The 23743-nt window shown below is 43.3% G+C and overlaps 1 long non-coding RNA gene across 1 annotated transcript in view; it reads right to left on the bottom strand.

The window, feature by feature from the left end:
* Positions 1-2281: 2281 nt before the first annotated feature.
* Positions 2282-23743, bottom strand: part of LOC119939957 — a 66945-nt gene continuing 45483 nt past the window's right edge. The window contains exons 2-3 of the long non-coding RNA XR_005454863.1: positions 4447-4582; positions 2282-2345 (exon numbers count right to left, since the gene is read on the bottom strand). This is a non-coding gene — a long non-coding RNA (uncharacterized LOC119939957). The remainder of the gene's footprint in view (positions 2346-4446; positions 4583-23743) is intronic.

Genomic DNA, 23743 nt, shown 5'->3' with positions numbered 1-23743 from the left:
ATAGGTGAATCAGATGTCTCATAAAACCTTTCCATCACCTCTGGGTAATACTGTTCTGCAGTTTTGTAAAGATGGGTTTTGGGGTATAAACACATCATATTTGAATATTTGCATAGGTGTGTGTCTATGTAACAGTCCTTCACATATATTTATCTATCACTGAATAGCATCCTCTAACATGAAGGATATTAGGTCCTTAATGATAAGATCGTACCCATTCATGTTGGGGTAACATCAAAGACCTAGAGTTCAACCAGGTATAGTGGAATTTCAGAAAGGTCAAGGTGGTTCTTAAAAGGAGCTAGACAGAAAGAGTCCTCTGTGCACTTTTGGCTACAAAAAAACTTTAGAGCTCAGAGTTAATTTCAAATGGATAAACAGTTTCTAGGGAAGTGACACTGACAATTTAGCACTCAACTAGACTATGCCAAAATGTCAAACATTTCCTCTTCCCCAGAGAAATGGCTGGTGCAGAATTTAGCAAAAGACTATGAAGTGGGTAACGGATGGAAAAAATATTCACTGAAATTCATTAACCTAAACAGGAGAAGCAAAGAACCAGACTGCAATGCTTGTTAAATCACCTTTCATATTCCTATTCATACATCAGTGATAAAGAGACCTAAGGCATTTTCCTAAGCAAATTCTGATTCTGAGGTTCTGAGGAGTAGGAGGAGGGGAAGGAGGGCTGGGGGGAGGGGGGCTAGGAGGAGGAAATGTCTCCCAACAGTCAATCTTATTTATTTAGCACTTACCGTGTGCAGAGTCCTGGGCTAAGCACTTGGGAGAGTACACTATAACAGTGAACAGACACATTCCCTGCCCACAACAAGCTTACAGTCTAGAGGGGGAGGCAGTGATTCAGGATAGGAATCTGTACAGAAAAATTGATGACCATGCCTATGTAGTGTTGGATGTTACCAATTGAAACCCCAAGAGAGTAGGCTCCTTGAGGACAGGAGTCACGTCAGCTAACTTTTCTGTCCTCTCTCAGATCACTTAGCAATCAATCAATCAGCAAATATCTGGATGGGTTGTCAATAGATTCTTCTAATTTGATAGTTATAAATATTACTTTATTCAGTAGCTTATAGTTACTCCTTGAGTGGTAATAGTGACAGTAGTAGCACATCCAGTTCCGCTAAAGAACGACTTTTCATTACATGACTTGTTAATAACACAGTGGAGGAACTGGGGACAGTTCTCCCTATGAAATGAGTCTGTTGTGGTATAAAAGCACTTAGTACAGTGCTCTGCACACACAGTAAGCACTCAATAAATATGATTGAATGAATAAGATCCATAAATGGGGACGAGTAGATTACTGGTAGAAAGAAATGGTGCAAGCCATTTATGTGTGATTCTCACCTGTGTATTCTCTCCTTGCACTTAGAACAGTGGTCCGCACAGTGAGTGCTTAATAAATATTATTCCCACTATGTGATGTTGGTCAGTGAATACCACTGCTCCAAATCCCAGTCTCACCTTCATCCTTGGGTTTCTTTGTGTATTTACAGTATCTGAAACCAGTAAGATAGCAACCAGTGGTAAGAATGCAAAGCTTTCTACTAGTGGTGGACAGGACTATAATATTGGGATCTGTACTGAAACATGTCAGTCGGGGTAGGGTAATCCTCCACCCCAGCTATGCCCAAATCCACTGAATCCATAACACTGAATCCAGCTAAGCCCAAATCCACTGACTCCGCAACACGATTTTCCCATAAAAAAGATTCCTTCGGAACACAAACCTCACGTTATAAGACAACTTCCTCTAGCAGTGTCATTTATTATGTGTTGACAATGTGCAAAACCTGGCACTAAACACTGTGGAGAGAGAGAGAAGGACATTGATTAAGACAGAGTTCTGGTTCCCAGAGGGCTTACTATTGAATAGTGGGAGGGTTTGGTGAGGGGGAAGAAAAACATTTAGGAAAAGAATAACAGACTGAAGAGTCAATTCCATACCAAATTTAAGAATAGCAGGCCTTCACTTGATAAGAGGAGAGTCTCAAAGTCCTTGTTATTCTAGGTGGTGATTATATCATGTCTACCCCAGCACTTGGCATATAGTAAGTGCTTAACAAAAACTACTACAATTGTTATTAATAGTAGTAGTGGTGGTGGTGGTAGCAATTATTTACAAGGCATCAGCAGGAATACAGGGTGGGGGAAATACGGAGAAAATTGAGCACTACCAGAAAAAGTTTGTTTATTGGCTCTGATAAGTGACAAATGAATAGTGAATATATTTAATATGTATATAAAAGTTATGCAAAGAGGGCTATCCTTTAGTGTCTGTTGAATCTGGAACAAAGTAGCCACTGCAGAAGTCGAACATGATGCTATACAGAGAGAGAAAAATCAGGATTTAGCAACTAATTGGATATAATAGAGTGAGGAACTATTGAATCTCAAATACTACACTGAATTTCTGAGTTTTGAGGCCAGGTAGATATTCTGATGGTGTTCAACCAATCAGTAGTATTTATTGAGTATCTATTGTATGCAAAGCGCTGTACTAAGCACTTGGGAGAGTACACAGCAGCCAAAGCTATTTCCCCTGCCTTCAGGGGGCTTGCCATCTAAAAAGAAAGTCATACAGGCACAAAATATTTGCATTCAGTGGGAGCAGGAAAAAGACTAGAGGTAAGACAATTAGGTGAAGGAGTTGTAATTTTGGACAGGGTGAACTTGAAGTAGAGATGATCGATACAGGAAGTAATATAGATGTGAACTTTACATTTTATTTTCTTTAGGCTATTGAAAAGTAACTAGAGAACGTTAAGAATCTTCTTCAACATGGGGACACATCATAAAAGACATCACTGTTGAAGCATCCATCGAGTCATCCCTTGTACACACACAGCATCCATCGAGTCATCCCTTGGACACACACAACGCTGACTTTGATTCACATTTGACTCTTTTCTGTTTGTGCCTAGGTTGTTTTCCCCAGCTGAAATTTGAAGCAGGTCATTCACCGTTATTGGGCTCTCCAAGATATGCTAAACAGAAGGTAAACTGTTGGCATTATCAGGGAGAGGAGGCTTTTATGTCTGCTTTCGCTGTAAAGTTTTCCAGGTGACTGAGAGATGGAACAGTATAAGCAGGAAATGTTTGTCAGGGAAAGTATTGCTTTCTGGATTTGGTCTGTTTGGGGCATTTAAAAACTAGGGAGATAAGCGAGAAGATAAGTTGACGCATGGGGAAATGAAAGAAAATGACTGTAAGCTCCTTGGAATCAGGGAACGTAGTCTACCAACTCTTTTATATTGACGTGAGGAAGTTGACTTACCTCCACTTGACAATTATAAATCTTAAGGCCCAGAAGGTGTATTTGCTTTCCCAAAGATTAGAAAAGGCCCATATCGGAAGAGTATTCCTTTAAGGGAGGGAGAGTTCTAGAAGGGCTTAGGAAGTCTGGCAAAAGGGCATCAGTTGCAGAAGAGTAAGCATAAGGCAAGTCCCTTGGTAAATACAGGTTTCATAAATAAGCTATTTGTTGTTCAGAAATAAGGCAGTGATTGGTTTCCTGCTCAGTGGAGACAAACAAGGCTCACATAGCAGTACATTTTGTTACAAAATCATGTCCCCTTTCCTAAATCCATGATCTATCTTTCCTATTGGGAGCTACAGTGGGAGAAAGATGACCTGGCTATTATTCCTAGTCTTTCAACTTACTTAGTCACTTCCTCTCTCAAGTCCTTTCAGTCAAATCAATCGATGGTCCTCTAGACCATAAGGCTCATTGTGGGTAGGGAATGTGTCTGTTATATTGTTGCGTTGTACACTCCCAGGCACCTAGTACAGTGCCTTGCACACAGGAAGTCCTCAATAAATATGCCTGATTGATTGAATGCTTACTGGGTTCAGAGCACTGTACTAAGTACACGTGCATATATATGATTTTTATCTTGTCTCTTCTATTAGAATAAAAATTCCTTGTGGGCAGAATACATGTCTTATGCTTCTAATTTACCCACTGAACGCTTACTGTAGTGCACTACGCTCAGAAAGTGCTCAATAAATACCACTGTCACTACTACTGCTCTTTTTATGCCTCAATTTTTCCTACAGGAAAATAGAAAAAAAATCAATGTTAGTTTATTTACCTGGCAGGAGAAACAGAAGGGTTTACTGACTAGTCTCTGTATATCCCTTCCAGATTCATGGGAAAAGTTGTTATATAAATGGGGTATCAATGACATTCGGGTAGAGATTAGCCCATGCAGTGTAAGCATCAATCGATGGTATTTACTAAGAGATTACTTTGTGCAAGCGCTTGGGACAGTACAGTACAACAGAGATGGTAGATACATTCCCTGCCCAGAGAGAGCTTCAGAATGGAAGTTCCTACACGACAGAAATGAATTCCAAGCTTGCTATTTCATGCCACCCAGACTGTATTCTTTGACTTCCAAAGAGAGAAAACTGGTTTTCTACCTTTCCATCAAAACAATCATTCTTGATCATCTCTGGATAGACTTGGATGTTCTTGCCTGTGAGGTGTGAAAAGACCAGAGGAGGGCAGGCAGGGTCTGATGTGGAGGAAACAGGAGACATAGGGTTGAAGTGAGTCCTAGAAATCAACAAAACAGAGGGAAAGGAAAAGGGGAAGCCATTTCCAATACAACCGGTGATTTCATCAGCAGCTTCTACAAGCAGACCCAGAGGGGTGCCCTCCACAACTGTTTTCAACTGTTGCTTCTTAGCTCTCCAATATCAGCAAGTGAAAGTTTATAATCTACCCAACAGGAAAACAGTTAACTGTGTATTATCTATGCATTCTCCTATTCCTCTGCTCTATTTCTATCTCATCCCTTCCTCTCAACAAAGTGGGAAGCAACATGCATGAGAAAACAAGATGGACGGGCAAGAAATCAGCTGCTAACTTGGCTGATTAATGGCAACAGAGGAATCCCTTTCCTGGGTCTCAGTTTTCCCATCTATAAAATAGGGATTTTCACGAGTCTCACCGAGCTAGGACCCAGAATTACACTGCACTGCTCTTTTAAATCATTTTTCAGACCAACTTTTAAAACCTTTAAAAATGGGGTTACCGTTGGGTATCCAGGTTGGGTATTTGTATTAGGCTTGATTGGAGTCCAAGTCTCACACAGACAAAACAGAGTTTACAAGTCAAGTATTTGGGAGAAGGAGAGGGAGAGGGAGAGTGTGTATTTTCTGCATGGTAAGCTTGTTATGGACTAGGACTGTGTCTGCTAATTCTATTGTATTACCCCAAATGTTTGGTACAGTGCTCTGCAAGTACTAAGCACTCAATAAATACCACTGGTCAGTTGCATGTGGACTTGTAATACACCCATGGAAACCATAATTGGTCACATGCATTATCACCTCACTTTCTGACTTTAATTAAAGCAACACAATAGAGGATGTCAGTGTGGAGTACTGGGCTAATCAGAGACTGTAAACACAAACATCGTGACTTCTAATTCCAAATTTGCCGCTTGATGTCTCCATAACCTCCAGCCTAATTGGCCTCCTTTCCCCATTACCTTGAATGTTCTCATCTGCCCCATAAGAACAAGAAACTGATCCCTTATCAAAACATCAGGGGGTAGCTCTAGTGATTCATAGATGCCCACCTTTTCTTTATGACCCACCCAGACTATCACACACCCTTTCTTCTGGGCCTGTTTCTCCCATGGGGAAAGTCCCAGGGACAGCAGTAACTGGCCAGCCATATTTTCACAAGCCAATCCACACTCCACCCCCACGGAGTAGGTGGCACACAGTGTTATCCTCATTCACTGGTGGAAAATCTGAGACATCAACGAAGCCTAAGTGACTCACAAACCAGCCATTGGCAGTGCAGAGACTGGAAACTATAATGCCAGAGAATGGAGACTCCCTGATACTTACTGAGGACTAATTATACTCAACAACGGCTTACAAAGTGAGCGGTGGTATCTGTTACTGTTGAGTTCTCAGTGTTCTCTCCCTACCCTTCCTTTGGCAGTGCATGCAGCTGGAGATGGGGGGACTGGGCCAGAGAGTGTGGATGGTTCAGTGCAAACTATCCCCATTACTGCTAGCACGATTCCAGTGTGGGTCCTGCTGGCAGAAGGACAAAGTTTTCTTTCGTTCATCAGTGTCTTAAGAACGCTCATGTTAATTGTTAAGAAACATAGTGTAGGGTACTATGAAATGAAGTGTGGCAGCATGTTGGAAAGTCTCTCAAAATGGCCCTCACTCAAAGATAGCGTCTCCTCATTGGCAAGGCCGTCTTTGAACCAAAGGGCAATAAAGTATAAGCTTCTTGTAGGCAGGAAATATGGCTTGTGTTTCCATTGTATTTCTCAAGTGCAATAGCAGAGTGCATTGCTTTCAAAAGTCGATTTATAAATGCTACTACTGGTTGCTACAGAGATGTATGGAAACATTCCCCTAGATCCTAAGCTCCTTGTGGGCAGAGAATGGGCCTACCAACTCTGATATAGTGCTTAGCACAGTGTTCCAAACACAGTAGGTGCTCAATAAATATCACTGCTTGGAGGAGATGACGAGGTCTCTGACCAGGGAGCTTTCAGTCAATGAGAAGCAGCATGGCCTACTCTCCCAAGCCCTTCACACAATGATGATGGCATTTATTAAGTGCTTACTATGTGCTGAGCACTGTTCTAAGCATTGGGGAGGTTACAAGGTGATCAGGTTGTCCCACGTGGGGCTCACAGTCTTCATCACCATTTTACAGATGAGGGAACTGAGGCCCAGAGAAGTGACATACCCAAAGTCACTCAGCTGACAAGTAGCAGAGCCAGGATTTGAACCCATGACCTCTGACTCCCAAGCCTGGGCTCTTTCCGCTGAACCACACACACCCTACTCACAGTAAGTGTGCAAGTAAGCTCAATACATATAATTGACTGACTTTACAGATGAGAAGACTGAAGAACAGAGAGTCAAGTGACTTCTTCAAGGTCGCATAGCAAAAAAGTGGCAGAGCTGGTATCAGACCCCAGAGCTCCTGACTCTGAGGTTTGTGCTCTTTCCATTGGGTAGCACTGCTTCACAATGGAGAAGGGTGCTTTGGGCAACCAGCTCAAGACATTTGGCTGCCTTAGTAGCGGAATCACTGTCGGCCTTCCTAAAGGTGGTGGTCCCAGAACACGTGAGGCTTGGTGGCTCACCAGGGCTGCACAACATCCCCGTGATGGTATCAGTGAACATTTTACCCAGATCCACAGAAATATAGGTCAAGAGCTTACTACTAGTAAGAAGACCATCAGGGCATCTTTGAATATGACAGGCACCTAAATGCATATCCTTATATTAATAAGGACAAAGGATCAATCTAATCAACCATTAGTTTCAATCCTATAATTGGCAGATTTCAAAATTGGGGTGCTTTGGAAATACTGCAGAGAAAAACCTTATAGCACCAAATTAACCATCCTTCTCTCTCTGCCCCACCCCTTGCTGGGGAGCTCAGACTGCAGCCTCTTGCTTAATTCATCAATCACCCAGTGGCATTTGCTGAGTGCCTATTGTGCATCCAGTGCTGAACTCAGTGTTTGGGAGAGTTCCCAAGAACTCGAAGACACATTCATTCATTCATTCATATTTATTGAGCGCTTACTGTGTGCAGAGCACTGTACTAAGCGCTTGGGAAGTACAAGTTGGCAACATATAGAGGCAGTCCCTATCCAACAGTGGGCTCACAGTCTAGAAGGGGGAGACAGAACAAAACCAAACATATTAACAAAATAAATAGAATAGATATGTACAAATAAAATAGAGTAATAAATATGTATAAACATATATACATATATCAATCAATCAATCGCATTTATTGAGCACTTACTGTGTGCAGAGCACTGCACCAAGCGCCTGGGAAGTACAAGTTGGCAACACACAGAGACAGTCCCCACGCAACAGTGGGCTCACAGTCTAAAAGGGGGAGACAGAGAACACCCTCACGGAGCTTACAGTCTAGCAGAGACCACACAGCGATTCTCTGCTGAAAGCTTCAGGAGTCCTATCATTCTTTCATTCAATTATATTTATTGAGCACTCACTGTGCGCAAAGCACCGTACTACACACTTGAGAGAGTCCTGGAGGATAGGCAGTCAGCGAGAGGGAGGCTCTAGTCTCTGGCCCCGTTTTTCCTCTGGGAGCTGTCCGGGGAGGGAAGAGGCTGAGGAGCTCACAGGTTTCTTGGGAGAATTGTCTGGCACAGCCACCCTGGAGGACTGCTGCAGTGCAGTTTACAATCAACGCTTCTCTGTAAAATCAGCAGAGAGGCTGACCACACCTATCAGCCCCTCTGGGTAGCCAGGGTTGGCCAATGGCCACTGACTACAGCTCCAGTTCAACAGCCTGTTGACTCCCGGGCACAAGACGGTAGAACAGCAAACCTGCTCCCCTCCAGAGAGGCCTTTAGGAGGGTCCTTTAATAGGGCCTGGCCTGGTGCCAAACCCAACCGGCCTGTTTACTCAGTCAGTCCCAAGAACAGGAATGGCTTATTTCAGTTGTCAAATGGGAAAGGAGGCAGGGAAACGAGAGAAAAGTGCCTGGAGTCCCAAAGCCCGGCCAGCCCTAGTTCTTTCCCCGGCTCCGAGGTTGGTCAATCAATCTATCAATCATATTTATTGAGCGCTTACTGTGTGCAGAGCACTGTACCAAGCGCTTGGGAAGTACAAGCTGGCAACATATAGAGACAGTCCCTACCCAACAGTGGGCTCACTGTTGAAGTCATTTATGCTTCGGTTTCCAGATCTGTAAATTGGGGACAACATCTCTGTGATCAGGAGGGAAATAGCTGTGGGGCTGACTACTGCAGGTGAGATTTGCCTGGGGATTCCAAGGAGGAAAGTTATTGAATAATAATAATTGAGATATTTGTTAAGCTTACTATGTGTCAAGCACTCTTCTAAGCACTGGGGTACATACAGAATAATTAGGTTGGACACAGTCCCTGTCCCACATGGGACTCACACTCTTAATCCCCATCTTACAGATAAGGTAACTAAAGCCCAGAGAAGTTAAGTGACTTGCCCAAGCTCACACAGCAAACAAGTGGCAGAGCTGGGATTAGAGCCCAGGTCCTTCTGACTTCCAAGGCCACAGTCTATCCATTAGGCTATGCTGCTTCTTGAGTGCTTACTGTGTGCAGAACGCTGCACTAAGCACTTTGGAGAATTCAATATAATGGGTTTGGTAGACATGTTCCCTGCCCACAAAGAGTTTACAGTCTAGAGGGCTGTACGAAATTGTATCAATATCCCAAATCTGAAGGTGCTTTAAAAGAGTGTCCCCCTTGGATGAAAGGCTTGGGAACAGAAGGTTGGTGGGACAGTTGCCTTCCAAAGATCAATTGTCCAGAGATGGAAATAAACAGATTTAAACTGGAAAACTCAATTACAGAATCGATTGTTACAATCCCAGGGGGCACGGTATAATTTTCCACTTGAAATATTGGCAAAAGATGACTTTGAATATTGTATTTTCCGCTCAATAAATGATCCTCAAATTATATAGAGAGTTGTTGTATCATTTGCTTCCAACTGTGAAAGTGATTGTATCCATGTGCTGGGCAAATCTGCTTCTAATTGTGTTATTTGTATCCTTGATGTCAGATGTGTTTGAACACAATATCGCCATCCATTTGACTCTACATTTAAACTGCACTGTGATAATGTGTTAGATTTGATTTCCTGAGGTCTATGCGCAGGTGAATAGTTTTCCTAATTTCTAAATCACCACAAAGTCAGAAGCAATTAGTAGTAGTAGTAATAATAGCATTTATTAAATGCCTACCGTGTGCAAAACACTTCGCTAAGCGCTGGGAAGGACTTGCACAGATGGGAATTAGACCCAGCCTCTGTCTCTTAAGGGGCTTTTAATTACGAACCATTTGGGTCTGCAATTGCTCCTCAATCAACCATATTTTTTGAGCGCTTACTGTGAGCAGAACACTGTACCAGGCTCTTGGGAGAGTACAATGTATCAGTATAACAGAGTTGGTAGGCGCGTTCCTGCTCACAATGAGCTTACAATGCAGTTTTGTCTTTCCAACTCCTCCAGGTATTAGTAGGACCTCTTAGTGCCTTCAACATATAGATAAGAACATCAAGATCCAGAAAAGTCTTGGATTTATCCATGTCACAGAGCAAATCACAATTATGTCCAAGACAACCTATCTAGCTTAAAATTTGCTTTGGTTTTTCTTTAGGAATTCAAACTCATTCATTCATTCAATCGTATTTATTGAGCACTTACTGTGTGCAGAGCACTGTACTAAACGCTTGGGAAGTACAAGTCGGCAACATATAGAGACGGTCCCTACCCAACAACGGGCTCACAGTCTAGAAGAGGGAGACAGACAACAAAACATGTAGACAGGTGTCAAAATCGCCAAAACCAGGAATACCTTTATCTTTCATAATATTTATTGCCGAAATCCCAGGGGCAGAAAATAGAATTATTTCATTCTACCTCATAGATTCAACTTGGTCAGATTCTTAGATTTTACATTTGGATGGTGTTGGGCTCCAAGGCTACATCTGTTTCTCCTTTAAGAAGGAGAAGCAGTATGGCCTAGTGGGAAGAGCTTGGGCCTGAGAGTCAGAGGACCTGGGTTCTAATCCTACATCTGCCAACTGTGTGCTGTGGCAACTTCTCTGTGTCTCAGTTTCCTTAACTGTAAACTGGGAATTAAATTTTACACCCTCCTACTTAGAGCATGAGCTTCATGTGGCTCAGGGACTGTGTCCAACCTGATATACCTGTATCTGCCCCAGTGCTTAGAACAGTGCTTGTCACATAGTGGTCTCCTAACAAATACCATAAAAAAGGGGGCCAAGTCACTCCAACACCCTTTGAAATCCTCAGTGGGAGGAGTATTCTATGTGTTCATCAATCATCATCAATCCCCAGTGCTTAGTTCAGTGCAAAGTGCTGCACTGAACACTCAGTTCTGTCACTTATGTCTGTTAATTTTAGAGTACTCTCTCAGGCATTTAGTACAGTGATCCGCACCCAATACATCCTCATTAAATACTACTGACTGATTAAAATCCAGCATGACCCCACAGGCTTCTAGTCCATACTTTAGAGGGATCCAATGGAGATTTAGCCCTTGGTTCTGAACTTTTGATTTAAATAACCTATTTTCCTGGGGTGGTTCTATTTTTAAAGAAGGAAACACTAGGGAAAAAAATGCCTAAGTCAAAAAAGGGAGATTTCAAGTATCTAATTTGAATGATTTAGGACATGCCAGCTCTCTTCTTCGGTCAAAGAGGGAGAAAAATTGTAATTGTCAAATAGCTTGTTTCAGGCATTTCTTTGTGGAGAGTTTTAATTAAAAAACAAGGCTGAACCAAAAGGCAAACATGATTAGCAATGGCAGTTCTATTTTTATACTAACATATAACAAATAGTAGTGTGGTTAATTTGGCTCAATGACAAATCTAGAATAAAACACCTAAAAAAAAATCAAGCTTTCTTAAAAAAAAATTCGAAAGCAGTCTATTGGAGATTCCTGGGGTGGACCAAAAAGAAATTAAAATAAAATTTTGTCATTTTGACAGAGACTTTTTTTTATGCCAGGCTGATTTGTATTTCTGGAATTGTCAAGGATTTGAGTTTTTAAACTATTTCCCATCAGATTTTTGGAATTTCTCGCTTTGACTTTGATAATTTGCTATCTGTCTGTGTTCAATCAATCAGTGGTAGTTATTGAGCTCTTACAGAAAAGAGGGATTTGACAACTTGGCCCAAATTCAAACCAGTAGCCTATTTCTGTCATTTTCTAAAACTGACATATTTTTTCTCACCATTTTAACATCAAGCCAAGATTATTTAACTCTTGCATGTTTTTAAAAAAATATTCATTTTTCACTTCCTTGGCTAATGTGGTAGTTGCAAAGAAAAATAAATACCACATTCATCACAGATGCTAAATACCCAGAAAGAGTTTTAAAATACCAAGTATTTGTCAGACAATGATCAAGATCTTGAGATAACTCACTCTCTTTCTCTCTTTCGCTCTCTCCCCCCATTTCCCGCGCTCTCTTTCCCTCCTCAATATGTGGCCAAGATCAGGTTTCATGAAATCTGACTCTATAGTTTAGGAGCAAATTATATTCTGTCGCCTTATGATGCTGACATGCTGCACCTTTAAAATACCATGATGTGGAACAACTCTGATCTAGTCAATTCACTTTTTTTTTTTTACGACAGGAAATGATATAATCTTCTTTGCTGTTCTTTCAAATCCAACATCCTATTTATATGCTGATGACATTGAATTTCTGATTTTTTACCTTGATATTGCTTACCCATATGGCTGTAAACCTTATGCAGTATACTCTTGCATGCAAATGAAAACTATACAGACATACGTTTCGTATGCACATTTTATTTGTGCTCTTAGGTTTTAAGGCCCCCAAACTTCTCTTTTTCACCTGTGTGGGTTTAAATTCTTGTCCTGACTTCTCAGTGAGGGTATAAACTCCTTAGAGAAGCAGCGTGGCTCAGTGGAAAGTGCCCGGGCTTTGGAGTCAGAGGTCATGGGTTCAAATCCCGGCTCCTCCCATTGTCAGCTGTGTGACTTGGGGCAAGTCACTCAACTTCTCTGGGCCTCAGTTCCCTCATCTGTAAAATGGGGATTAAGACTGTGAGCCCCCCCGTGGGACAACCTGATCACCATGTAACCTCCCCAGCTCTTAGAACAGTGCTTTGCACTTAGTAAGCGCTTAATAAATGCCATCATTATTATTAAGGGGAAGGAAGGAGTAGGTGTCAACACTAAAATTGCCTCAAAGGGTGTTTCCTAACAGTAAATACTGACTGTTATTTACAAACCTGAAATCTGATTACAGCAAACCTAAAACCTTCAGAGGGAGCTTGAAAATTATCTCTAGATATTGGTAACGAGTGCGTAGGACTGTAACCAGAAACAAACCTCAAAAATACCATACCCCATGATGCACTACAATGTCACAAGCATTACGTGAGCCGAGCCTGATGATGTCATTTAGGCATTTTGGCGGACGTCTGCCGATCCCAAACCTAGAGCACTTATCTGGTATACTCTCTTCCCTCCCCTACCAACCACTTATTCCCTGTGAATGTGAGCTCCACATACAAGCCGTGGACCTTGGCGACAAGAGTCACGATGGAAGGCGCCTCAGCCTTCATCATCATTATCAATCATATTTATTGAGCGCGTACTATGTGCAGAGCACTGTACTAAGCGCTTGGGAAGTACAAATTGGCAACATATAGAGACAGTCCCTACCCAACAGTGGGCTCACAGTCTAAAAGGGGAAGACAGAGAACAAAACCAACCATACTAACAAAATAAAATAGAATAGATATGTACAAATAAAATAAATAAATAGAGTAATAAATATGTACAAACATATATACAGGTGCTGTGGGGAAGGGAAGAAGGTAAGATGGGGGTATGGAGAGGGGGACGAGGGGGAGAGGAAGGAAGGGGCTCAGTGTGGGAAGGCCTCCTGGAGGAGGTGAGCTCTCAGCAGGGCCTTGAAGGGAGGAAGAGAGCTAGCTTGGCGGATGGGCAGAGGGACTGGGGGCATTCCAGGCCCGGGGGATGACGTGGGCCGGGGGTCGATGGCGGGACAGGCGAGAGCGAGGTACGGTGAGGGTAAATTCCCTCACCGTAAAGCCTTGAAAGGTAAAGCCTTTCAAAAGCTTGAGGGTAAAGCTTGAGGGTAAAGCCTTGAAAGTTCTGTGTCTGTAGAAGGCCAGCTCCACCAGCTGATAAACTGATAACAGGTTTATCTACTGACAAGGTGCAGAACACTGAGTTCTGGCATAATGGCATGAGAATCAATTCAGATGAAGTCTCTGGTTTTCTTTGGTTTCTCAGTTGTACCCTTTTTTTAAAAAATGGCGTTTGTTAAGCACTTACTACATGCCAGGGAACTCTGTACTAAGCACTGGGATAGTGATAATTGGGTTGGATGTAGTCCCTGTCCCACTTAGGGCTCAGACTCTTAATCCCCATTTTACAGATGAGGTAACTGAGACACGGAGAAGTTGAGTGACTGGCCCAAGGTCACACAGCTGACAATTGGCGGAGCCGGGATTTGAACCCAGGACCTCTGACTCCAAAGCCCGGGCACTTTCCACTGAGTCACACTGCTTCTCTAAGGAGTTTATACCCTCACTGAGAAGTCAGGACAAGAATTTAAACCCACACTGGCCTGTGCTCTATCCACTAAGCCATGCTGCTTCTCAAACAGCGGCGGTTGTTTGGACATCCTGATCTGGTTTGTCCCCTCCTCTGACCCACCCAGCACAGCTAGGTTAGGAGAGCTTCAATAGTAAAACCATTGGTTTTGTTCCAAGAGCAGCATGGCCTACTTTCTTTGTTCCAAGAAACAGCGTGGCTCAGTGGCAAAAACACAGGCTTGGGAGTCCGAGGTCGTGGGTTCGAATCCTGACTCCACCACTTCTCAGCTGTATCACTTGGGGCAAATCACTTCACTTCTCTGTGCCTCAGTTGCCTCATCTGTAAAATGGGGATTAAGACTGTGAGCCCCACGTGGGACAACCTGATCACCTTGTATCTCCCCCAGCACTTAGAACAGCACTTGGCACATAGTAAGCACTTTACAAATACCATCATCATTATTATTATTAGTGGAAAAAGCACAGGTCTAGGAGTCAGAGGACCTGGATTCTAATCTCAGCTCTGCCACTTGCCTGCTGGGTGACCTTGGGCAAGTCATTTAATTCCTTTTCCATGAAAAAGCACTGTACTAAATCCTTGGGTGAGTGTAACAGAGTTAATTTAATTTAATGATGGCATATATTAAGCGCTTACTATGTGCAAAGCACTGTTCTAAGCACTGGGGAGATTACAAGGAGATCAGGTTGTCCCACGGGGGGCTCACAGTTTTAATCTCCATTTTACAGATGAGGGAACTGAGGCCCAGAGAAGTCAAGTGACTTGCCCAAAGTCACACAGCTGACAAGTGGTGGAGCTGGGATTCGAACCCATGACCTCTGACTCCAAAGCCTGGGCTCTTTCCACTGAGCCACGCTGCTTCCAGTTAGTAGTTAGTAGTCATGGTCCCCTGCCCCCAAGGAATTTACATTCTTGCAAGGAAGACTGGCACAGAGAAGTAAAGTGACCAGCCTAGGGGCACACAGCAGAAAAGTAGTGGAGCTAGGATTAGAACCCAGGTCCCATGACCACCAGGCAACTAACTCCACAGCACTTTTGTACAAACCTATCATTTATTTAAACTAATGTCCATCTGCCCCTCTACACCATAAGCTCATTGTGGGCAGGGAATGTGTCTGTTGATTGTTTTGTACTCTCTGAAGTGCTTAGTACAGTGCTCTGCACAAAGTAAATGCTCAATAAATGACTGAATGAATGAACATGCTCTTCCCACAGGCCACGCTACTTCTCATCTGCCTGTGCCCATGAAGGTTTCCATAAATGGTGGTATACTAATTCCTCATTGGTTTTCAGCCCAAACCACTCACTGATTATGGAATAGATGCTCCCTTGGAGTGACTGGCAAGACTCCTGGTGATGGTGATATTTCTAAGGAGGCTTCTAAACTAACATGTATCACACATCCCTGTGGTCCCTGATTCATGCTAACCCTTCTAGATCCTTCTCTTGGAGCAAAGGACTTCTTAGTAACTTTTAGGGTAGGGAAAGACTTTTTTTGGTGGATTTGTGTGGTGGAAAGTGAGAATGAAGAGGGGAGTTCTGTGCTGATATCATTCGAGGTGATGCTAATTTGTACCACTCAGAGAAGTTGCCCTCAAAAATCACCACTAGAAGGTTTGGACTTCGTTCCAATTAAGGGGCAACAGCTTTCAAATGAATTAAAGTCAGTTACCACTGAGATCGAAAAATGTCATCGCTGACAAGCCGCACCAAGACGTTGTCATGTCACGGCAAAATTATTTGGGTCTCTACCTCTGACAAAGAACCTAGTACAAGGTTTGGAATGGAGTCAACTCCTCTAGACTCCAGAACCAATCTGGGAGGAAAGCCACCCACTTCTTTATTGGAAATGAACCAAGACAGTGAATTGTTGTTTAAGGTGTCTCTCACAGTTTGTATCATCCAAATGCCCCAAGTGGGTCAGGATCACCAAAGCTGATAACTGACAATGCCTACTCAAATTAATTTGACCAACTGTAAACATTAATTTTACCCACTGTTTCACCAGTTCTTTACAAGGAAAGATAGTGACTAACGGTTTCCAGTTTCACTAAGGACCAAGCTACCTCTCTTTTCCCAGAAACTATTTCATTTTTATTGAGACAGAGTTGTGCAGTGCCAAAAACACAGCAGTTACGGACTTCCATCGACTGCAGAAGTGAGAAGCAGCTTCATGTGTACTCATTCTCAATACAGGGGAGGATATCTTTTCTCAGTAAAAGGAGACTGCTTTCAAACTCATTAAGACCAAGCTCCCTGCTGGTGTTGAAGAACAAAACAAACTTAGTTGATTTTAAAAGTGAAATTTTGACAGTTCACGTGCTGTTCAGAGGACAGGAAGTCTTTTCCATTGCTCAATACTCAGCCCCCACAGTCTGTTCAAACAAAACATTTTGTTTATCGTAATTCTTAAGCACTTGCCCTACTGTTCAAGCACTTAATCACCTCCATATCCATTTTTCCTTCTATAAATCATTTTGTGTCCGTCTCCCGTGCTAGTCTGTAAGTTCCATAATAATAATTATTATTTAATAATAATGGCATTTGTTAAGCGCTTACTATGTGCAAAGCACTGTTCTAAGCACTGGGGGAGATACAAGGTGATCAGGTTGTCCCACGTGGGGCTCACAGTCTTCATCCCCATTTTACAGATGAGGGAACTGAGGCTCAGAGAAGTGAAGTGACTTGCCCAATGTCACACAGCAGACATGTAACGGAGCCAGGATTTGAACCCATGACCTCTGACTCCAAAGCCTGTGCTCTTTCCACTGAGCCATGCTGCTTCTCTAAATTCCTTGAGGGGAGGACTCCTATCTACTGATTCTGTTGTACTCTTCCAAGGCCTTTGTGCAGCGCTCTGTCCACAGTAAGGGCTCAATGACTGAGTGTTACTAGACAACCTAAAATCTCCAGTTTTCTGCCCTCAGACACAATGAATTGAGCACTTGGGATATTCCCCCAACATTCACCAGGGGATCCATGAACCACGCACTTCTCTCCCCATTTCAGCAATGTGGATTTCCACGGGAAGACGAGCTCCATATTTGGATTTCCACCAGACTGGACTCATTTTCACCCAGATTTGACAACGAGGCAGTCTGAGATTCAAGCATCCACCTGGAGCCTCTGTTTGCCCAGGAACTGAGCATTTGTTTGCTGTTGGAACGGCATTAAGAGGCAGATCATTCTCCTTGTCACCAACTCTCCTCTGTCCCCTGGATCACACAATCAGTCTCAATCTTTGGTCATTTGGGCAATAAACATGAAATTCCCCTGCGATACCCAGGACCTTCAATGGTATAGTAATGGCCGAGAGTCTATTGAATACAATGCACTATACTAAGCACTTTGAAAATATAGCGAATGCACCATACACATTCCCTGCCCATAAGGAGCTTATTCTCTAATGGCTGTGGTTCTGTTTAAAAACATTACTTCAGCTGGCCTCCCCTTGGAGGGATCCTTTGAATTAATTACTATTTAAACCCAGGAAAGTGTAGCCAGCTTTCTCCTTCCTGGAACGCTACAGGAATCTCTAGGGAAGGGATGAAGTAACTCGGCAGTCCTGTTTGAGCTACCAAGTCTTGCTGCCTTCCAGAATGCTTGGGATCTATGATTGTCATACTTTTTTAAAAGTATTTTTTATAATGGTATTTGTTAAGCGCTTACTATGTGCTGGGCACTGGGCTAAGTGCTGGGGTAAATAGGAGCTAATCAGCACAGTCCATGTCCCACATGGGACTCACATTCTTAATTCCCATTTTACAGATAAGGTAACAGGCACAGATCATTTAATAACAACTAATAATAATTGTGGCATTTCTTAAGTGCTTACTATGTTCCAAGAACTGCACTAAGCGCTGGAGTAGACACAAGTTAATCAGGTCCCACATAGAGCCACGTAGACAAGTGGCAGAGCCAAGATTAGAACCCAGGTCCTTCTGACTCCAGGCCTGTACTCTATCCATTAGGCCATGCTGCTTCCACTCCTTAAATCCCACTCCTGGACCCTGTCCTGAAGCAGCAGTCTGCCAACGGATGATTCACATCAGACGTCAGCTCACAATTCCAATCCTCTGACAGAAGCCTACTCTTACGGACAGAGCTCTAGGTCAGCTTCAATAAAGGCAGTATGACAAAACCCAAAGGTGAAGGGTACTTCGATTGTTGACCCACCTCTTGCAAACAGGACACTGGCTCAAGCAGAGGTTTGAAAAAAAACAGACAGAGCCTGGCTTAAGTTGCTCAATTCATGGTAGTGATGACTGCCCTGTGGGATGAAATTGTAGGCCCCCATTCTGAAGTCCAGAATCATTTTTTCTAGACTGTGAGCCCATTATTGAGTAGGGACCATCTCTATATGTTGCCGACTTGTACTTCCCATACATTTAGTACAGTGCTCTGCACACAGTAAATGCTTAATAAATATGATTGAATAAATGAATGAATGAATAATGTTGATGGAAAGGAAAGGCTCAGATGGATGGAGAACAACATGGCCAAGTGGAAAGAGCTCGGGCCTGGGAATTACAGGACCTGGTTTCTAATTCTAGCTTCGCCACTTCCTTGCTGCGTGACTTTGGGCAAGTCACGTGGCTTCTCTGGACTTCCATTTCCTCAGTTGTAAAATGGGGATTCAATACCTGTTCCTCCTCCTACGTAGACTGTGAGCCCCACGTGGGACAGGGACTATGTCCGTCCTGAATGATTTGTAGCTATCCCAGAACTTATAACAGTGCTTGACACATAGAAAGCGCTTAACAGATGCCATTAAAACAATAAAGGAATCATTGTGATGTGTTCCAACTCTAAGTTGCTCTCTCCAAAGCACCTAGAAGAGTGCTCTATACCCAAAAAGCACTCAAAACCACTATCTGATTGATGTGTTCCAAAGCACTTATTCAACTCCAGATAACTTGGCCAGCTCTCAGAGGGAAACAGTGTGGCCTAGAGAATATTAATAATATTAACAAATATTATTATTATTATTATCATTATTATTGGGCCCAGCTGATATTATGGAGTGGGGCGCTCTACAATTTCAAATCTCAGGAACAAACCTTCTGACCTCCCCCCTCCGCCCCCAAAAAGCATCAAGGTCCACACCTCCTTTCCCGGCTCCGCGACTCAGAGTCCTCAAATGTCATCCCTGCTTCCAACTAGTGGAAAATTGTCTATACATTTCCTTCTCAGAATAATAATAATAATTTGTGGTATCTGCTAAGGTCTCACTATGTGCTAAATGCTGGGATGGAATCAGGATAATTAGATCAGATCGGATACAGTCCTTGTCTTTCATGGGGCTCAAAGCCTAAGGAGGAGGGAGAACAGGTATTCAAATCCCCATTTTGCAAATAAGGGAACTGAAGCACAGAGACACAACATGGCCCAGCGGATAGAGTACGGGATCAGAAGGACCTGGCTTCTAATCCTGGCTCTGCCACATGTCTGCTGGAGGACCTTGGCCAAGTCACTTCATTTCTCTTTGCCTCAGTTCCCTCATCTGAAAAATGGGGATTGAGACTGGGAGCCCTATGTGGGACAGGGACTGTGTCCAACCCAATTATCTTTTATCTATCCCAGTCCTTAGTACGGTGCCTGGCATTTAAATACCACAATTACTTACCCAAAGTCACCTAACAGGCAACAGACTGTGAGCCCATTGTTGGGTAGGGACCGTCTCTATATGTTGCCGATTTGTACTTCCCAAGTGCTTAGTACAGTGCTCTGCACACAGTAATCCCTCAATAAATACAGTTGAATGAATTAAATGAATGAATTGGCAACAGGCAGAATTAGAACCTAGGCCCCCCAACTCCCAGTCCTATGCTCTAGGCCATGGCTGTTTCTCACCACCAATGGGAAAATTTCTAAAAACTAATTTTCAACGTTGTCTGGAACGTATTACTAACCCACAGCTCTGAAGTCTCAGAGGCTGAGACACAATTTCCTAACACCTTCTGTATCCCATATTTGTTTGGGGCAACTGAATTTCAAAAGGTGGAACGTGAACCAGCGAGCCTCGGTAGGCCAATTTCTCCATTCGGTTGACCATTTTTCACACAGTGATCAGGAACAAAGACAATAAGGGTTAAGAATGACTCATTCTACCATCCATGGTATTACCTTTCACCTCTGAAGATGTCACGGTCCGGGGTTTTGTTTTTTATTGGTGTGACGGAGGCTGGAAGATCTGATGCAGGCATGACCCGCTGCCCCACCCACGCTGGTTGTGTGTAAAAATCTGTCCTTTGGCAAATGTCTATCAATCAATCATATTTACTGAGGGCTTCTGTATGCAAGACACTGTACTAAGCACTTGAGAGAGTAGAACACAGAAATATAACAGACTTTCCCTGCCCACCATGAGCTTACAGTCTAGAGGGAGAGACAGACATTAATATAAATTACAGATGTCAGTCAATTACATTTTTTGAGTGCTTATACTGTGTGTAGAGAGAGTACAGTATAACAATATAACAGACACATTCCCTGCCCACAGTAAGCTTACAGTCTAGAGGGGGAGACAGACACTAATATAAATAACATATGGACGTAAGCACTGTGGTTCCTGAGGAGTGGAAAAACATGGACTGAAATATGGACAACATTTTTGTAGAATAATGATCCAGGGAGCATAGTGAAGTGTAGACTTAAGTGAAGAGAGGCAGGAGACAGGGAGTTCAGCAGAGGCTGATACAGTAGTCAAAGTGGGATAGGATATGTGCTTGGATTAATGGGATAGCAGTTTGGATGGAGAAGAAAGGGCGGATTTTAGTGATGTTGTGGAGGTTGAATGCACAGTTGGGTATTAGATACAGTCCTTGTCCCTCAGGGGATGAATACCTTAGTGCATGGGTGACACAGAAGGAAAGGCGAATAGGATCCAGAGATGAGAATTTAGCTGGGAAAGGCTTCCTGAAGGAGAATCAATTTATTGAGAACTTATTAAGTACAGAGCACTGTACCAAGCGTTTGTGAGAGTACAGCAGAATTAGCAGACCCGTTCCCTGTCTAGACTGTGAGCCCCTTGCTGGATAGGGATTGTTTCTATTTGTTGCTGAATTGTACCTTCCAAGTGCTTAGTACAGTGCTCTGCACACAGTAAGCGCTCAATAAATACGACTGAATGAATGAATGAGAAGTCCTATTCCTTCATTTATGAAAATCATATAACTGACAGTGAGACCCTAGCCATGCATGCAAGTGTGGCTGAAAAGACCTTTGCAAGACCAGTACGCTGGTCTGCATTATTATTATTATTATTATTATTATTATTATTATTATTAATAATGGCATTTATTAAGTGCTTACTATGTGCAAAGCACTGTTCTAAGCACTGGAGAGGTTACAAGGTGATCAGGTTGTCCCATGGGGGACTCACAATCTTAATCCCCATTTTACAGATGAGGTAACAGGCACAGAGGAGTTAAGTGACTAGCCAAAAGTCACACAGCTGACAATTGACGGAGCCAGGATTCGAACCCATAAACTCTGACTCCAAAGCCCGGGCTCTTTCCACTGAGCCACGCTGCTTCCCCATGGTATTCATTAAGCACTTACTATATGCCAAACACTTTTCCAAGAACAGGGGTAGATACATGGTAATCAGGTTGGACACAGTCCCTAACCCACATGGGGCTCACAGTTTTAATCCCCATTTTACAGATGAGGTAACTGACACACGGAGAAGTTAAGTGATTTGCCCCAGGTCACAAAGCAGACAAGTGGCGGAGCCAGGATTAGAACCCACATCCGCTGACACCCAAGCCTGTACTCTCACCACTAGACCATGCTGCATTCTTTGAGCTTAAGGGTAAATCCCTACTGCACTAATAATAATAATAATGGCATTTATTAAGCACTTACTGTTAGGCAAAGCACTGTTCTAAGCACTGGGGAGGTTGCAAGTTGATCAGCTTGTCCCACAGGGGGCTCACAGTCTTAATCCCTATTTTACAGATGAGGTAACTGAGGCCCAGAGAAGTTAAGTGACTTGCCCAAAGTCACACAGACAACAAGCGGCAGAGCCGGGATTGGAACCCATGACTTCTGGCTCCCAAGCCCGTGCTCTTTCCACTGAGACACGCTGTTGAATTTGTCCCATAAACGTAATAATAATAATGGCATTTGTTAAGCCCTTATGTGTCCAGCACTGTTCTAAGCTCTGGGGTAGATACAAGCATGGCTCAGTGGAAAGAGCCCAGGCTTTGGAGTCAGAGGTCATGGGTTCAAACCCCAGCTCCTCCACTTGTCAGCTGTGTGACTTTGGGCAAGTCACTTCACTTCTCTGTGCCTCCGTTCCCTCATCTGGAAAATGGGGATGAAGACTGTGAGCCCCCCGTGGGACAACCTGATCACCTTGTAACCTCCCCAGCGCTTAGAACAGTGCTTTGCACATAGTAAGCGCTTAATAAATGCCAACAAAAAAAAAAATCAATTAGGTCGGATATAGTCCCAGTCCCCCATGGGGTTCCCAGTCTACGGAGGAGAAAGAACTGTCAGCTTCTGTTTTCCAGACTACCACTTAGCTTCCCAGGTCTGCTGAAAGCCGGCAGCCCCTTTCTGGAGATTGCTGCATCTCGAGCTGGTCTAGCACTGTCATTGCTATATCTTTGTTGGAGATTTGGCTTCACTCTGGCTTTAAATCATTCCTTTTACCTTCCGGGCCTCTTGGTGGGCCCCCCTCTTACAGCTCCTCATAGATCACCCCAGTCCACAAGAACTGGAAACGGGGTGGGTGACTCTCTCTGAGCAGAGGCTTCAAGAAGATTGCTATCCAACCAGATAGAAGGCTCTGCGGGTTCACAGATGCAAGTGTAGCAAGAAGAAATACCTACAGGCCTCTGACTCGGAAGAGATTTTTCAGCCAGGCATCAATCTTATCAGCCCCACACGTGTTACGCAGATAAAGTCTCACTGTCTGAAGTGTCATGTTTGAACCCCGAATATAGGCATATTCCCACACACAGACACCCACCCACCTAACAGCAGAAGATGTAGCTATAACTTTGTCGTCAGAATTGGTTGACAATTTGCCAACGGTAAATCTTGACTGAGTTAAAGCAGGTATAGGTCACGTAATGTTCAGACTCAGTGCTGAAATAAAGATATAGAATGAAAATCTAAACCCCCACTAGGGCATAGAAAACACATTAGCCTTAAATGCCTCCTTAACAGTCACTTAATGCATTAACCTTTATGCACTAACTTAGAAGAAAAGGGCAGATTGTTCCAAAACTTCACTGCGGTAACTTTCTTCTTGATAGAACACATAACCCTGCTTCAGCTCCGTGATGAACAACTCAGACGGACAAACCACAGAGCATCCTATTTCACCATCTATTTACATTTGCAGTAGCAGAGGGTTGTGACCTTTCCTCCGTCCTGGGTGACTTGGAAAGTGAGTCAAGGTGCTTGCCTCTGGAGTGGTGAGATAAACTGATTTCAGGGTGGTGAAAGTCAATTCCTGGCAAGGCGACGATCTGGAAATTAAGTAGGCCAAGTCAACGGGTGAGTGGCAGGCTCAAATCCATTTTTTAAATAGGCC

The sequence above is a fragment of the Tachyglossus aculeatus genome, chromosome 18 (genome assembly GCF_015852505.1).
Source record: "Tachyglossus aculeatus isolate mTacAcu1 chromosome 18, mTacAcu1.pri, whole genome shotgun sequence".
NCBI classification, from domain to species: Eukaryota; Metazoa; Chordata; class Mammalia; order Monotremata; family Tachyglossidae; genus Tachyglossus; species Tachyglossus aculeatus.
This window is presented reverse-complemented; position numbering and strand designations above follow the sequence as displayed.